This window comes from Ascaphus truei, chromosome 2, assembly GCF_040206685.1.
Source record: "Ascaphus truei isolate aAscTru1 chromosome 2, aAscTru1.hap1, whole genome shotgun sequence".
In the NCBI taxonomy this organism is placed as follows: Eukaryota; Metazoa; Chordata; class Amphibia; order Anura; family Ascaphidae; genus Ascaphus; species Ascaphus truei.
Window position 1 is genome coordinate 445930593 of NC_134484.1, and position 17904 is coordinate 445948496.

The 17904-nt window shown below is 46.1% G+C and overlaps 1 protein-coding gene across 1 annotated transcript in view; it reads right to left on the reverse strand.

The window, feature by feature from the left end:
- The window catches only part of GALNT11 (polypeptide N-acetylgalactosaminyltransferase 11), a 47934-nt gene extending 31133 nt beyond the window's left edge, over positions 1–16801 (reverse strand). Inside the window, exon 1 of the mRNA XM_075587890.1 lies at positions 16629–16801. The gene's annotated coding sequence lies outside the window, so the exon portion shown is untranslated. The remainder of the gene's footprint in view (positions 1–16628) is intronic.
- Positions 16802–17904: the final 1103 nt, after the last annotated feature.

Sequence of the window (17904 nt, forward strand, 5' to 3'; positions counted from 1 at the left end):
CGTTTCTAAACAGTTTGGTTAAACTGATTAACCGAGATGCCCGTTTTACCTTACTAAATGTGAGTGCATTACCACCTCTATCTATATCGAATACATACAGAATTACACTATTGTGTTCTTTTTCTTTTATTTCCATATCATCTGGATGAGAGTGTGCATTGGATCCTCCTACTCTACGCCATCCTCGTGGTTGAAGAACCCACCTATCACCCTCTGCTGCACCTACCAATTTCCGCTACATCTTTAAATTGGGACTATAAGTATCCTATTTATATTCACAGTATATTTTTTTGCGCTCGTTTTTTCTTTTCAATCTGCTTTCAGGTCAATAAAACCACTGAATAGCAGTCTGCATGTGACTCGAGAGCTGCCAATTTTTACAAACCAAACTCTTCAGCTTTCACAAATAACACTTTTTTTTTTTAAACATAAAAATGGCCCAAATAGTATTTTAGAACCACCGAAGAGAAAGATCACTACATTGCATCTTTCAGACCCTAAAAAAGAAAAAAGCCTCAGCCTGCAAGTGAACCGCAAAATGTCAACCTCTGGGTATATGCTATATTTTATTGAAAGGTTTGTCTCAACCGCTTACACCGAGTAACTCATTTTCCCACACCTCTGGAATTCCCTTCCCCTCAATATCCGAATAGCACCCTCTCCATCCACCTTTATCTTAAAACACACCTCCTTAACGAAGCATACGAGTAGCTCCGTTGCTGATACGTTACACCCAATACATAAACATTGGCCCATTGCAGACGCACTTACCAGAACACCTTCCAACTGTCTCTGTACAATGTACAATCAGTCATACTGAGTCTCTAATTGAGCCAGCTATGCTGAAGTAGGGATATCCTGAAAACCTGGCCTGTTTGCGGCCCTCGAGGACTGGAGTTTGACATGCTTGCTGTACATCCTTCCTACTTACCAATTCGATTGTAAGCTCTTCGGGGGAAGGGACCCCTTTTCCTAAATGTCATTTTTATGTCTGAAGCACTTCTTCCCATTATGTGTTATTTGTATGATGGTCACGTGTATTACTGCTGTGAAACGCTATGTACATTAATGACACTATATAAATAAAGACATACATACGCCAATATCAATAGAAAATGCTACATAAATGCATAATAAAATCCAAAGTTATTCAGGGTTCTGACAGTTAATTCTTCCCGTGGGATGGAGTGTCCATTACAGATTGTCTCGAGTATGTTCGAACACTCATCTGTAAAACAGATGTCTGTGCATTTGACTGTTAAGCCCTTTTCAGGCTGTGGGAGGATGACACTGGTCACACAAGGTTTACAGAATGTATGAGGCTATAAACCAACATGATGAGCATATGAGCTTTTTCAAATCAATCTTCTTGTAAATAGGAAGGCCGCATTTCATAATATTAAAATAAATTAGACCAGATTGACCTTTTCAGAGCAAAAACATAGGTAACAATATACTTAAGACGAAAAACAAAATAAATTGTTAGCAGACCTATATCTATCAATGTACTATATCTATAGTAGGAGGCTTGAGGGCACACAGCAGCCTGAACCAGTAGTATTGATTTGTTCTACCCAGCTATTCATGGACTCTGAACATCTATCTATTACTATTGTTATCAACCCTCGTTACCCCACTGACGAGTGATACAATTTCACCAACAAGGTTTATGTACTCATTGGTATGTGACTGTATAAAGATTAGTATGCATTAGAGGTCCCTTTTGTTTTACTGTGCTTGAGGAGCTTTTTTTTTTTTTAAGCTACTCAGAATAATCACAAATTAAATACAAATACATAGCAGACGGCACAAACATTCACTATACTCCTCCAATGAACTGTGACCCGCTCAGTTACACAAACATGCAGCAAACGGACCAGTGATGGAACCAACCACCTTTACAGGTCATAAACATGCACTTTACCCTCAAAGCGACTACCAGACAGACCGTCATCGAGCTACTGTAAGAAGGCGTCTTTTTAAATACACTTGGATAGGTTAAGGCAGTGATGACAGAGAGACCATTTCCTTTCCCCAGGATAGTTGTGTGTCAACGTCTCCCCACTAATCTAAGGCAGAACTCATACACTCCGCTTACTTGCGAGTACGCGAGCGCTTACCGGGCCGTGCGGCTGTAGCACAAGCGATCTCTGCTCAGTGTTTCAGGGGATTGGTGTGTGGCAGAGGCGTGGCTATGACATAATGGAGCTGGTTCGCTGTAATTGGAAGAACCGCTCACGTGACGCGGCCGCTGCTTAAAGACATTTTATGCCTTTTCAAAATGCGGTCGCACCATCGCGCTGTCGTGCGCGCACTAGGAGCGGCCTCTAAGGGATCCTGCAATTTGTGCTTGGCGCATGCGCCATCGCAGAGTATATGTTCAGCCTAATTTTTGTGTCTGTGTTAAACGGAAAGAAACTGCAATGGGTTTGGTTCTAAGCGAAAAATGCTGAAATACATTTAAGGCATCACCAAGCTTTAGTCCCTATGTAGCAGAACTTGAGGATCCTCAGAGTTGTAAAGCATTGGAGTTACTAGCTGTAATTATTACATGAAGCTCAAAATATTTATTTGAGACGTCACCCCCGCGAAATCCTTAGTCAATTTTGTCGAGTGTCCCCACTTGTTCAAACTTTAGACCAGGGGTGCGCAAACTTCTTGAGCTGCGATCCCCTGCCCGGCAGCAACAGCGTTTGCGCCCCCCTCTCCAAGGACTCTGCGTCAAATGACGCCACAGGTCAAATGACGTCACGTCACCCCGCCTCGTCATTTGACGCCGCGTTGCCGAAGACCCGACAGAGAGCAGGTAAGGGAGTTAGAGGCCTCATCCGGCATGTAATTTAATTGCCTTGGGGAAGAGCGCAGGGCCTCTAACTGCTGCGCCCCCCCTAGAAATTCTTGCGCCCCCCAGTTTGCGCACTGCCGCTTTAGACAGTATTGAGCTGTGGATTTGGTTGTGCTTAACATTCATTTAGAAAGAGTGCACCAGGAATAAATTACTACTTTAAAACATATTTAACAGGCTGTTAGATATTGGATGGCACGGATTTGGCAGCCGATCTGCCTCAACACCCAAGCAAATATGTTTCTTTGCTTTGTCTAATGATTAAAGCATGGGCCCCCGAGGTCAAAGAATACAGCCTGGCTGTATGCTTTTACAGAGGGATTTAAGATATTCAACACCACTGTGAACAACAACGCTTATCTGGTCCAACTGATTTTGAACATTTATAGGGGGAAAAAATTAAGCAGAGGCTACAACGTCTGAGATTTGATATGTCATGTGTTGTTCATCTGAGGTTGTATTTACCTAATTTTTAGACTTGCTAAGGAACAGATGATTGTTATTATATCCTGATATGTAAAACCATAGAATTCAAAGAGGGTGTACAGGCAGTCCTCGTTTTACAACGCTTCGCTTTACAACGAATGGCTTATCCAACGCTATGCAATGCATACCTATATTCATTTTTACAACGCCAAAATGGCTTATCCAACGCTCTTACGACGCTTTGCAACGTTGTGTATGTGTGTATATATACAAATTCACATAAACAACATTGCAAAGCGTCGTAAGAGCGTGTATATATAATATTATACTATATAATATATTATTTATTATGTTATATTATATATATAATACAGTATATACACTATATAATTTATGTGTGTGCTGCATATCTTATTGCCTGCATAAAATATTTGGTGTATTTTAGTGTTAAAAATGCCTTCAGGAACGGAACCTTTAATTTAAACAGTGTTCCTATGGGAAAACGTGTTTCGCTTTACAACGTTTCGCTTAACAACGCCATTTTGAGTAACGCATTGTGTCGGATAACCGAGGACTGCCTGTACTTTCTTTTTCACACAACTGTTTAGGTATTTCACGGTGTATTTTTGTCACATTGGATGTTGCTCTGGACTTCTCACTTTTAGGATTGTATCAATTCGTTCTATGTAGTTTACAGAAATTGGGTTTTAGACTTCTCCATTTGATAAATTCATCGAAAGCACCTACCAAGCTTGAGTGCATGAAGCAAAACTAAAATTTGTATCAAACAGTAGGAGCAAAAAAACAAATCCATCCTTAAGAACCTCCACTACATAGCAAACTTTATTCTAAAGCCCAATATAATAATACAGCTGAACCCCGTTAACGCAGTTAATGTGGACCGCATTATAACCAGGATCGTGAAATGGCTGCCACGATCAGCGAGGACTTACCTGGCACCTGCAGCTCTCTCCTCTCCCTGCTTCATCAGGCTGCATAAATTATAATAAAAATAATTTATAAATTATACCATACCTTGCAGGAATTTAACCCATGACCTATCATATGCTAGTAGCAATTCTCTAGCTGCTACACCACAGGGTTTGTGTGATGAATCTGACTCTATAAACACACTTAACATCTATTGAAGTGATTGTCATAGTAGATGTTAAGTGTGTTTAAAGAGTCAGGTTTATCACACCAACCCTGTGGTGTAGCAGCTAGAGAATTGCTACTAGTATACGAAGGGTCATGGGTTTGATTCCTGCATGTGTATTATATAAAATGTATTCACTGTTGGGCTGTTATTGGTCAGAGAAGGGTCATGTGACCCTCCTCTGCGCTCGAAAGTAAAATCGAAAGCCGAGCTCGTGGACGCAGCCTGATGAAGCAGGGAGGGGAAGAGAGCTGCAGATGCCGGGTAAGTCAATAAAAGCATTGAATGTTATTTTAAATTTTTTTTTAAAAAAAACACAACCCCTTGTAGATGTTTATAAATCGGGAGCCACACTCTGACTGCGTTATAAGCAGATCTGCATTGTAGGGGGTTGATCGCTGGCTCGGACCTGTTAGATTCATCTCTAATAAAAATTAGAACAATGAAAAATAAGATGGATACAGCCCACCATCCTGAAACAACTAACCCTCTCTCCAACACTCACTGCGTTGCTCCATATAACTGCATCATACATCAAGCGAAGCACAATCGTGCCAAAAGTATCTTGCCACACTGGAGTCTATTCACCAAAATGCAAGTCCTTCAAGTGAATAGTTGCTTACAATGGATAAATGAAGTCATAAATTATTGACTAAATGCCAGCAATATTAAGCCACATATGCCAAATATTTTTCTTCATTAAAATTTTAAAGTCATAAAAAGGACCTGTGTACACTAATAAAAACGTCCACCAGTGTCCTCCGTTTAATCTTTTCCTTGTTGATTGAGCATTGTCATAGACAATGACATAGGATCACATTGTTCAATAAAAAATAAAACACTGTGTACTCCACGCCCCTCTACCACCAAAGTCTATATGCCCCTGAGCATGTCATGCTCTTTGTTTTTTATAAACTTTTAGTGCAGCAAAAAAAAAAAAAATTACACACACACACACCACACTTTCTTACAATTAATGTCTTTTCTCCTGGTCCCTCCATGGCAGTGCAAGATAGGAGGAGTTGAAGGTAGGACACAGAACACCTGAGACGTATATAAGCCCTCATACATTGCTCCTGGTCAGTTGTATATCTGTCTAACAGAGCTTACTGTTCACAGATACATACATCTCTCAAAGTAAAAAGAAATAAGTACGAGGAAACGCAACAAAATGTACCACAAAAATCCTTAAGACAAAGTAGGGCGGGAACTAGATATGAGCCGGCATTGAGGTACCAGGGGAAGTGAAATTAACGGTAAGAAACGTTTCAGTTTTCTCTCCTGTGCCTCCATATCAGCACAGGACATGAGGGAATGTCCTTAAAAAACAGCTTCTGATTGGGAGACATCCAACCGGGAATGCCTTGTAAAAGCTACGGAGTCATGACCCTGTGGTGGTGGCTTAACAAACTTGATCTGCTGATGTATCCTGCTTTACAGCCCAAGAAGTGCCCTTGTAGAATGAGTTTTGATGGCACCTGGGGGTGAGTCATTCCTGAGGCCTTGTATGCTTTTCATAATCAGGATCTTGATCCAACTTGCTATTGCAGCCTTAGGTCATTTTACCCTTTGTGATCCTGCAAATGAGATAAAAATGCTTCTGGTATTTCAGAACTCTTCTGCTCTAGATGTGTACGTCTTCAATGCTCTCACGATGTACAACGTATGCAAATACTGCTTCCTTTGGATTCATAGGGTCAGGACAAAAAGACGGAACAAGGATTACTTGATTAATATGGAAATGTGAGTTTTCCATGGAACAATAAAAAAAGGTGTAGTACGAAGAACAACTTTATCTTGATGAAAGGTGCATAATGGTCTATCACAAGATAGAGCTTGAAGTCGGTTCACTCTTCTGGCCGATATAACGGTTAGAGAAATGGCCTGTAGATTCAACCACCTAAAGAATACAGTGGGTAACGGTTCAAAAAAGAAGGTTTCTACAAAGCTTGAAAAATCAAATTTAGATTCCAAGGAGTAACTGGATCCCTCAGTCTGGGTCTTATTTTCACAAGGTCTTTGATAAATTCCTGAACATACTTGTGATTAGCAGTTGGATCTTGGGAGATTTTTTTTTTTTAACACCTTCCTAATGCCGACACCTGAATCTTTCAGAGGAGAATGGCGGGGGCCTTTATCAAGGCCTTCTTGAAGAAAATCCAGGATATTAAACTCTGGATTCATGTGGTTCTTAATGCACCAAAACAAAGATTCTCCAATCCCTATAATAGATTCTGACCCTAATCAATGGATCTGCCACTTGTGGCAAGAGATCATGGCGTGTTATGATCGCCCTCAGTCTCCAATTCCCACCATTTGAGAAAAACCCATGTCTTAGTAGTGAGATATATGCTCTGTGACAGGTCTCGAGTCCTTGTTCCAGGCGAGCAAAACAAGGTTGTGCTGCAGCTCTTAGGTGGAAGAGGACCAAGGGCACTACATCTGCAGCGGTCACCCTGTTTCCAGCAATGCCATATATTGCTCAGCTGTTGGGAGACGACAGGAACGTATGTTTTGACCTCTATGACGACTCACCATGTCTGGTGGGAACAACATCGAGTCGAACTTCTTCCCTCAAAATCTGAAGCATTGAGAAGGATTTAGGTCTACTCTTTTAGTAATTGATCAGTCACCCCAGCTTTTTTTTAGAAGTTGTTCTACTAAGCATACATGACAAATAAAAAACAAAAAGCCCCAATGCAACATCCAAATGATAAAGTATATAGTTAAATACTTATCTGTTCGACTTTTTAAAGTATAATGAAGACATTTCTCCCCCCATTAGACAGGTAAATGAGAATGTTCAGTGTTAGGACCTGCAAAGTGGTCATGCTGTGATATGGCTGCAGACTTAGAACGCCTTGGCCAAAAGGAGTTTAACTAAATGACCGTGCGTGTTTATACATGAAAAATGGCCTCTGTTCTCGAGCTTGCCCTTAAAAAGGATGTTATCTAAATAAGGGACCAGAAATATCTGCCATTGTCTGATGCCATTGTGACTGCTAGTACCATCATAACACACACAAAGGGCTGTGGAAAACACAAAGTGCCAGAAACGGACAGCCCAACACAGAATCTCTGGAGAGCCTGGTGATTAGGAATATGCAGGTAGACAGCATTGAGATGCCTTGCCGCTACGAAATCTAGTGGTATTATAATGCTGATAATTGACCTCGGGGGATTACATCTTGAACTACTGTATCTCTTTCTGATGAACTTGTTCAGATCTTTGGGAGGTCCAGTACTGGACAGAAAACCCTCCTTTTTGGGACCATGAACAGGATGTAATAAAAAACTTTTGCCTCTGACATCTGGAAACGTCTATAAATCCCTTCCTATTCTAGAAGATTTGATACAGTAGGCACTGTTTCAATGCTTGCATTTGTGGATTTGGAGGAATGGTAAATGCAAGAAGTCTTGTGCTTTGGAGCTTTTCTACTAATTCTATGACATAACCGCCATCTATAATTTGAAGCACCCAGCAGTTTGTTGTACTTTGCATCGATTCCTTCCTGAACCACCTGAGCCAGCCCCCAGGAAGGATACCCGCAGGATTTTAGAAAGGAGAGTTTTGGGGAAAGGACTGGCCTGTGCCATATCTGTATCTGCTTGAATACTTTGAGGCTGTGCTCTCCTGCTTGATAGGCACTTGGCCTGTGGATCGTCTGGTCCCTCAAATGGACTGCCTCTTGCATCTAAAAGGAAGATGGTTTCCGTATTTAAACCTGCGGTAAAAAGGATCCTTTTCTTCCAAGAATTCTGTTTATTATGGCCTCTAGCTCCTAGCAAAAAAAGTGCTTTCCCCAAGAATGGTATAGAAACCAATTTGTTCTTGGAGGAAACATCTGCTGCCCACCGCTTCAGCCAAAAGACTGTGTGTCACCACCAATAGTGCTGACGAAATTGGCAGCAGTCTCGTTCCATCAAAAGGAACATCACATAGGAAATCCAATTAATCCAATAGAATTTCGTGACAAAGTTCCTGCCTCTATAACCTCTTGCAACTTGGACAACCAAATCTTAATTGTCCTGGCTAGGCATGCAGCTGCTAAAATGGGTTTGTAGGTGGTCCAGTGTAGTGTAGGGCAATTCCAGATAACCTTCCATCCATTGGATCGCTAAAGGATGTTGCACACTCCAATGGACATGTCATTCATCTGTTGAATCTGGCTACTGCAGAGTCCACTGTGGGTTGGTTTTCCCAATGTTCTTTATCCTGCTCCTTAAAAAAGGATACATCCTAGCAAACGTGTTTGTAGTACCACTCGTTCCTATCAGGATATTTCTCGTTGATCAGCCTGTCAATACCTTCAATATTACAGCTAGAGCATTCCTCCTTTGCCGAATAAGAAAGAGGTGGCGAATAAGAATACGTCTGATTCAATATCAGAATCTGCTCCAGAACTATCTACATCTTCAATGTCATCTGTCATGAACGATTGAATGAACCGTGAACGGTTTCCTACTTCAAATGACAACCATGGATGCCTTAAAAAAAAAACACCATGTCAGAATTCTTACCATCTGCGCTGGCGCTAGAGCAACCTCAACAACCCATGCAATTAAGAGGCCAAGGCCAGGTCCATAGTGCCTTCTCCCGTGCACGGCCGTGACGTTACCCGCTTGAAGCGGGTGCTTTTTGGCCATGGTACGCGCGCCGTCCATGGGCGTGTCTAGGGGCGTGCCAGTGACGTCACGGAGCTGGCTCATCCTCATTGGGTGAACCACTCACGTGCCCTGTCTGTCGCGCGGAGAAATCAGTTTAACCAATTTCTCACAACGCGCGTCCCCTCCTGCTTCCGGAGCCCGCACGCCACAGGACGTGAACACTGCCTTAAGGTAGTCTGGTCGCACAGCGTGCGGACACCTCCGCACGGTCTGCAGTACCATGGCCCCAGCCTTAGATATCATCGTACATATTTCAGTAAGGGCTCAGGCTTATTGCCAGAAGGGGATCAAAGGGTTAATGTAGACATAAGAAAAGACATCTCCAGAGCAAGTACAAGAAGAAGATAACAGAATATATAGAAGAGCGCGCTCAGCTCACTAATTTCCCTCCTCAAAACACTGTACCTCCAACCAGAAGGGGAAGAAAACACCTCCTTGTAAGCTCCTCGCCAGGGACTTTCCGGTCCCCACCTCCTGAAGCGCTATGATGACATTAGCGCCTATGCTTGATAAGGGCCTTGTGGCGTCATTGTGGGGGCAGAAGCACATAACGTGCAACCCTTCACCCGGAACCAGCTCGCACCCCACCGTGCAAGGCTGTGTGGTACACAAGGCCTGCAAAGCTCAGAAGGCAGGCCATGCTGAAGACTCCAGAAAGAGAGAGCCTTTCTGCGACGGAGATGGATTCTATCGCTAGATTGGCAGCAAACGGGTGGAGGGCGGTGCGATGGTGGCCAGTGGATGCGCTCCATCACTAGAGGACTCCTGGAGCACATGGAAAGCAGCTCCATAAGCAAGTAAAAAGAAACATGTCCACCTCCAGCATAGATAAATAGAAAAAGCAGGGCACTACGGATTTAGATAGTGAATTTATTGCCAATAAATCGTTGTTTTGGCCTCAGTAGGCCTTTTGAGTGCCACTCATTCTTGAAAAAGGCCTGAGGCCGAAACGGCGATGTATTGGCAATAAATTCCCTATATCTAAATCCGTAGTGCCCTGCTTCTTCCATATTGATTTGGAATATCACAGATATCCCTGGAACAGGAGCACCGGTAGTTTTAGATTTTTGTTTTGTGTTTATAGGTGTGAAGCATTTCCCTATTCACCTCCTAATAGTACATACAACTAGAAGGAGGACTTGTATAGATCTATAAAAGAGTCAGGTGTTCTGTGTCCCACCAACAACTGGAAGAAACATATCCCTCATGTCATGTGCTGTCAGGGAGCAACAAGAGAGAAAAACCCTGATTTTCTTAAGCTCTAGCTTCTGAAGTTACCATGGCAACCTTTAGGAAGCACTGGGCTCAGAGGAGAGCTCCATTTTAACCTTTTAAGACACTCAATATTTCAAACATCTCCTGAAGGGAGGATTTTAGAAATAAAAAAACAAGGGAAAGTGTGAGAAAATATCTTTTAAAAGTTAAAAATAAAATGCAAATAGTTATCAGAACGTACTGCTCCTGTAACAATCAAAGAGATGCTTCTAGTTTTTGTATGCATGGCTCATTTCATAGTGTGGAGAGACTACACCAGTGTTTTCCAACCTTTTTTGGTTAAGGAACCCCAACCCTCTCCAATTTATTTATAAAATATTTTACCAGGAAGTAATACATTGAGAGTTACCTCTCGTTTTCAAGTATGTCCTGGGCACAGAGTTAAAACAAATAATACAGTACATGGTTACAAATACAGTTACATAAGTGAACAGGGTATATATACAAGACATTGCATGCACAGTTAAAGAAAATATATATTATGGGTGTATGAAACAGTTACAGACCAGATTAAAATGCGGGACAGCCTTAGATTTGAAAGAACTTAAACTGGTGGTGGATGTGAGAGTCTCCGGTAGGTTGTTCCAGTTTTTGGGTGCACGGTAAGAGGAGGCGGAGCGGCCGGATACTTTGTTGAGCCTTGGGACCATGAACAATCTTTTGGAGTCTGATCTCAGGTGGTAGGGGTGAGGAGCTTGTTCAGGTAGCTGGGTAGCTTGCTCATAAAGAATTTAAAGGCAAGACAGGAAAGGTGAACTTTGCACCTAGATTCGAGTGATGACCAATCTAGTTCTTTGAGCATGTCGCAGTGATGTGTGTTGTAGTTGCATTGGAGAACAACACGACAAATTGAATTGTAGAGGGTGTCAAGTTTGCTAAGGTGGGTTTGAGGTGCTGAGCCATATACTATGTCTTCATAATCAATAATTGGCATTAGCATCTGCTGTGCGATACGCTTTCTGACCAGGAGACTTAGGGAGGATTTGTTCCTGTAAAGTACCCCTAGTTTGGCATAGGTCTTGGTTGTCAGGGTATCAATGTGCACCCCAAATGTTAAGTGGGAGTCAAACCATAAGCCCAGGTATTTAAAACCAGTGACAGGGGTTATGGTGGTGTTAGTGTTGGTTCTAATCTGGAGCTCAGTCGCTGGAAGCTTTAAAAATGTAGCCTTGGTCCCAAATACCATTGTTACAGTCTTGTCAGTGTTTAAAAACAGTTTGTTGTGGGAAATCCAGTTTTCGAGTCTCAAAAAGTCAGACTGAAGTATGTGTTGAAGGTCAGAGAGGCTATGGCTGTGTGCATATAGGATTGTGTCATCTGCATACATGTGTATTGAGGCTTCCTTACAAGCTGTGGGAAGATCATTGATGAACACTGAGAAGAGTAGGGGTCCCAGAACATAGCCTTTGCAGGACACCACAGGTGATATCCAGGGGGTTGGAGTTAGAGCCTGAGATGGACACATGTTGGGATCTACCTGATAGGTAGGACTGAAACCAGTTTAAAGCATGCTTCCCTATTCCAGAGCTCTGGAGTTTGTTAATCAGGATAGCATGATCAACAGTATCAAAAGCCTTTGCAAAATCTAAGACTCCTGCACCAGTGAGTTGTCCCCGTTCCATTCCACACTGGATTTCATTGCAAACTTTTAGCAGGGTAGTTACGGCAGAGTTATACACCATCCAGACTCTTGCGTTCTTCTCAAGGATGTCTTCTTTCTACCCCCTTTGTATCTAAAGCCCTCTCCCGCCTTAAACCTTTTTCATTGACTGCCCCTCACCTCTGGAATGCCCTTCCCTCAGTACCCGACTAGCACCCTCTCTATCCACCTTTAAGACCCACCTTAAGACCCACTTGCTTAAAGAAGCATATGAATAGCACTGTGGCTATTCTGAACACATGATACATAAAGCTTGGCCCCCTGCAGACGCACTTACCAGAACTCCCTCCTACTGTCTCTGTACGTTCTCCCTACCTACCAATTAGACTGTAAGCTCCTCGGAGCAGGGACTCCTCTTCCTTAATGTCTAAAGCACTTATTCCCATGATCTGTTATTTATATTATCTGTTATTTATTTGATTACCACATGTATTACTGCTGTGAAGCGCTATGTACATTAATGGCTCTATATAAATAAAGACATACAATACAATAGCCAGATTTGAATTGGCTAGTGAAATTTGTCATAGTATAGTAATCGCTTAATTGGGAGTGGACACGTTTTTCCATGACTTGGATAGAATTGGGAGAAGTGAGATTGGCCTGTAGTTTGAGACTGTTTTTGTCCCCACTTTTGAAGATTGGGACAACTCTGGCAGTTTTCCAGGTCTTGGGGATATGGCCTGCAGACAGGATAGAGTGGACTATGGAAGCAATTGGTTTGGCAATGGGTGGGGCCCCAAGTCGTAGGAACCTAGATTGTAGCAAGTCAGCTCCACATTGGCTGCTTAGTTTTAATTTGGGGAGCGCTTGTGTAATCTCCTCTTCGGATACTGGGCCAAATTGAAAGTTGTGGGCAGTGTTGGCAGGGGGTGGGGCTATGTGGGTACTCCCAGGACGAGATTAAGGTTTGTGGTTTGGGCTGCGTTTCGCTAATAAGTTAGTGGCACACCCCACAAAGTAATCATTGAATGCATTTGCAATGGCAGTGGGGTTTGTCAGAATATTATCCCCCCTAGAGATATTACTTGGTTGTTGATGGTTAGAAGGCTGGAATATATTGATAACCTTCCAGAAGTTAGCTGGGTTTGATGTATTCTGGTGGAGATTGTTTTTGCGTGCCTTGTGCACATGTTCCGCAAGCATCTGTAATGATTGAGATCCTTGGTAGTGCCAGTTACTTTGTAGCTTTTCCACAAGGTATCCCTGAACTGGTAGAGTGCTATAAGGTCAGTTGTATCCCATGGAAGGTGGGACCCCCGTACCCTTATTTTGCATAGTGGAGCATGGGTATAGCAGAGTTTTAAGAACTCGGATAGGAAATAGTCGAGCGCAGAATCAGGGTCGGGAATTAAATCGATTCTGTGCCATGGGCAGTTGGTAAGGTCATCCAGAAACTGTTGTGGGTTAAAGTTTCTAAATGTTCTGGTGAGGAGAACTCTAGGGATTGAATGGGGCGGTTTAATTTTCCATACACAGTAAACTATTGCATGGTCACTGAAAATATCAGGAAGGATGCCAGAGGATTGGATTCAGCTGGGGTTTGAGGAGAGAATCCAGTCTAGCAAGGAATGGTTATGCGATTTCAGGTTTATCCGTGTGGGTTGGGAAATTAGTTGCGATAGGTTAAGTGACTTGAGTTGTATCTGGATTTTGTGTTTTTTAGGTGTCAAGCCAATTGAAGTTGAAATCCCTAAGAACTAGCAGCTCACTCTTCTCATTCAGAGAGGAAATGGAGCCAAGAAACTGGGTGATAATCAGTCAGGGATTGTAGAGGGGCTTTAGGGGAGCGGTAGATGCCAGCAAGCAAGATGGGCTTAGAAAAGGGGAGCCAGTTTTTGCCAACTAGAATTTCAAAAGAGGGTGGGCTTAGCGCATCTGAGATCAGACGCATTACAAATTATTCAGAATTTGGTACAATTTCAAAATGACCTGAAAATTACAGGGAACCCTTTAGGAATGCACAGGGAACCCAAGGGCCTGGTTGAAAAACACTGAACTACACATTCAAAAATATCTTTCCAAATTATTTTCAAACATAATTTTAAATAGCTTTCTTCCTATGTACTCAGCAGTTATTCTACCAAACCCCGTTGTGTGAATACTACAAAATTAACAATAAATCTAATGTTAATGAAAAGCCAAATGTATAACCATGCTTTATTAACACACCCGGGTAATTATCACCTACATGTAATGTCCACTCAAAATCCCGTCTGCCAATTGTGGCATTGCTCAGTGTACCTGCTGACAGTTCCGCGACTGGTCCCAGCCCCACCCCCCTAACCAAATTAAAAAGTAAGCTACATTTCGTAGTCCAAGGCTGCGTCCATACTATGGCAGACCGCACGGACACGTCCGCACACCGAGCGAACAGACTGCCTTAAAGCAGTGTTCGCGTACATGCGTCGTGTGGGCACGTACGCGCACAGGCAGGCGGGGCGCGCGATGCGCGAGAAATTAGTTAAAACTTATTTCTCAGCGTGACAGGGCGGTCCCATGAGCGGTTCGCCAAATGAGGTCAAACCAGCTCTGTGATGTCACAGGGAATGCCACCACGGCCCGGGAAAGCACCCGCTTTCCCTCAGCCTCCGAGCGTCCCTGCACGGGCTGCGGCACCATGTCCGCAGCCTTACAAATCTAACTCGCTATTTCAAAGCATCCAACAATGACAACTAAATAACGTGCAACTTATTGCTTTGTAGCATGTGGCCATTTGCACCTGTGCGGTTTCTGCACAAGGTACACACAACCGATTTCTGTTATCTACAGGAGACTTGTGATAGTCTCCCTGCCACATATGGCTCCTGTGCCACTTGCTTGTTTCCACGCACCGCCCTACATAATGAGCACATTGTATATAGCACATCGCTCCTCTCCTTGCATTTCCCGGTGCCAAATCAGCACTGCATACATTAGGGGCTGCCGTCCTGCCATTACTGTATGCATCTCCTGTACCAGGCGCCCATGATACACGAATGCGAGTTCCCCTCCCCCTGCTTCATACTGCTAATGACATGGCTATGTCCCCCCCGTTGAACACAGCAGGCTGCTTTTGCTGGACTACATGTCTCCTGCCCCCTGCGTGCCCCACGTTTTACACGTCTCTCCTGCCCCGTGCGTGCCCCACGTGTTACACGTCTCTCCTGCCCCGTGCGTGCCACACGTCTCCTGCCCCGTGCGTGCCACACGTCTCCTGCCCAGTGCGTGCCACACGTCTCCTGCTCCGTGCGTGCCACACGTCTCCTGCCCCGTGCGTGCCACACGTCTCCTGCCCCGTGCGTGCCACACGTCTCCTGCCCCGTGCGTGCCACACGTCTCCTGCCCCGTGCGTGCCACACGTCTCCTGCCCCGTGCGTGCCACACGTCTCCTGCCCCGTGCGTGCCACACGTCTCCTGCCCCGTGCGTGCCACACGTCTCCTGCCCCGTGCGTGCCACACGTCTCCTGCCCCGTGCGTGCCACACGTCTCCTGCCCCGTGCGTGCCACACATCTCCTGCCCCGTGCGTGCCACACATCTCCTACCCCGTGCGTGCCACACATCTCCTGCCCCGTGCGTGCCACACATCTCATGCCCCGTGCGTGCCACACATCTCCTGCCCCGTGCGTGCCACACATCTCCTGCCCCGTGCGTGCTACATGGCTCCTGTCCCAGGCATGCTACACATGTTACATGTCTCCTGCCCCATGCATGCTACATGGCTCCTGTCCCAGGCGTGCTACACACGTTACATGGCTCCTGTCCCATGCGTGCTACATGGCTCCTGTCCCAGGCGTGCTACACACGTTACATGGCTCCTGTCCCATGCGTGCTACATGGCTCCTGTCCCAGGCGTGCTACATGGCTCCTGTCCCAGGCGTGCTACACACGTTACATGGCTCCTGTCCCATGCGTGCTACATGGCTCCTGTCCCATGCGTGCTACATGGTTCCTGTCCCAGGCATGCTACACACGTTACATGGCTCCTGCCCCATGCATGCTACATGGCTCCTGTCCCAGGCATGCTACACACGTTACATGGCTCCTGTCCCATGCGTGCTACATGGCTCCTGTCCCAGGCGTGCTACACACGTTACATGGCTCCTGTCCCATGCGTGCTACATGGCTCCTATCCCAGGCATGCTACACACGTTACATGTCTCCTGCCCCATGCGTGCTACATGGCTCCTGTCCCAGGCATGCTACACACGTTACATGGCTCCTGTCCCATGCATGCTACATGGCTCCTGTCCCAGGCATGCTACACACGTTACATGGCTCCTGTCCCATGCGTGCTACATGGCTCCTGTCCCAGGCATGCTACACATGTTACATGTCTCAGGCATGCTACACATGTTACATGGCTCCTGCCCCGGGTTGTCACAGTGCTGCCGCCTGTGTACATCTCACAGCATTGTCCCCTGTGCCAGCCTGTCACAGGGCCAGTCTGTGTATGTGCCCCCTGCATAGGGTTACACGGAGCATCCCTCCTGTCTGTGCTCCCTGTATAATAAGGTGACACTGGGGCTGCGTCTCATAGTAACCATAGCTTCCCCCCTCTCTGCGTCTCCTCCTCACACTCCCCCCATCTCTCCCCCCTCCCGTGCCTCACACTCACCCGGCGGTGCGGGCCGGCGCGGGCCTCGCTCAGTGCGGCATCTCCCCGCTGTATCCTCCCGCAGTGAGGCGGCCGGTGCCAGCTCAGTGCGCGCTCCCGCGGAGGGATACACACACACACGCAGCTCGCTGCGTCACCCGCCTACTGGCGCCTCCGGCGGGCGAGCTCTGCACCACGAGCACGTGTCGTCATGACGGCCCAGCACGTTTACGTCACTCATTCCTCCCTCCAACCTGTCAGCCCAAACGGGCGTCTCCCCACTCCATGCCTATCATTGACACGGCGCGCTGATTGGGCGGCCGGTAGATCAGGGGCGGGGTCAGAGTATGAAGCGGCTCCTTTCGGTCCACGTGAGAAGCTTTGCAACTTGTGCTGCAGTTCCAAGGCTGAGTCCCCCTTTCCCTCCTCTATCCCCCCTCTCCCTTTCCCTCCTCTATCCCCCCCTCTCCCCTCATCTGCCCCCTTTCCTCCTCTATCCCCCCTCTCCCTTCCCTCCTCTATCCCCTCCTCTGCCCCCTTCCCTCCTCTATCCCCCCTCTCCCTTCCCTCCTCTGCCCCCTTCCCTCCTCTATCCCCCCTCTCCCTTCCCTCCTCTATCCCCCCTCTCCCTTTCCCTCCTCTATCCCCCCCTCTCCCCTCATCTGCCCCCTTTCCTCCTCTATCCCCCCTCTCCCTTCCCTCCTCTATCCCCTCCTCTGCCCCCTTCCCTCCTCTATCCCCCCTCTCCCTTCCCTCCTCTGCCCCCTTCCCTCCTCTATCCCCCCTCTCCCTTCCCTCCTCTATCCCCCCTCTCCCTTCCCTCCCCCTCCCTCCTCTATCCCCCATCTCCCTTCCCGCCTCTGCCCCCTTCCCTCCTCTATCCCCCCCTCTCCCTTCCCTCCTCTGCCCCCTTCCCTCCTCTATCCCCCCCTCTCCCTTCCCTCCTCTGCCCCCTTCCCTCCTCTATCTCCCCCCCCCCCTCTACTCTCAGCCCTGCTCCCCCCTTCCACCTCTCTCCGCTAAATGTGGTGGCGATCTGGGGGGCGCCCCTGTAAACGTGGTGGCGGTCTGGGGGGCGCCCCTGTAAATGTGGTGGCGATCTGGGAGGCGCCTCTGTAAACGTGGTGGCGGTCTGGGGGGCGCCCCTGTAAACGTGGTGCCAGTCTGTTGGCGCCCCTGTGATTGTGTCTCTCGCTGTAATCCGCTCAGTGTTTATTCTGAGTTCTCAGACAAGTCCACGGAGCTGCAAGTGACAGCACATATTAAGACAGACCCTCTCCACCCCCCATTGGTCAGA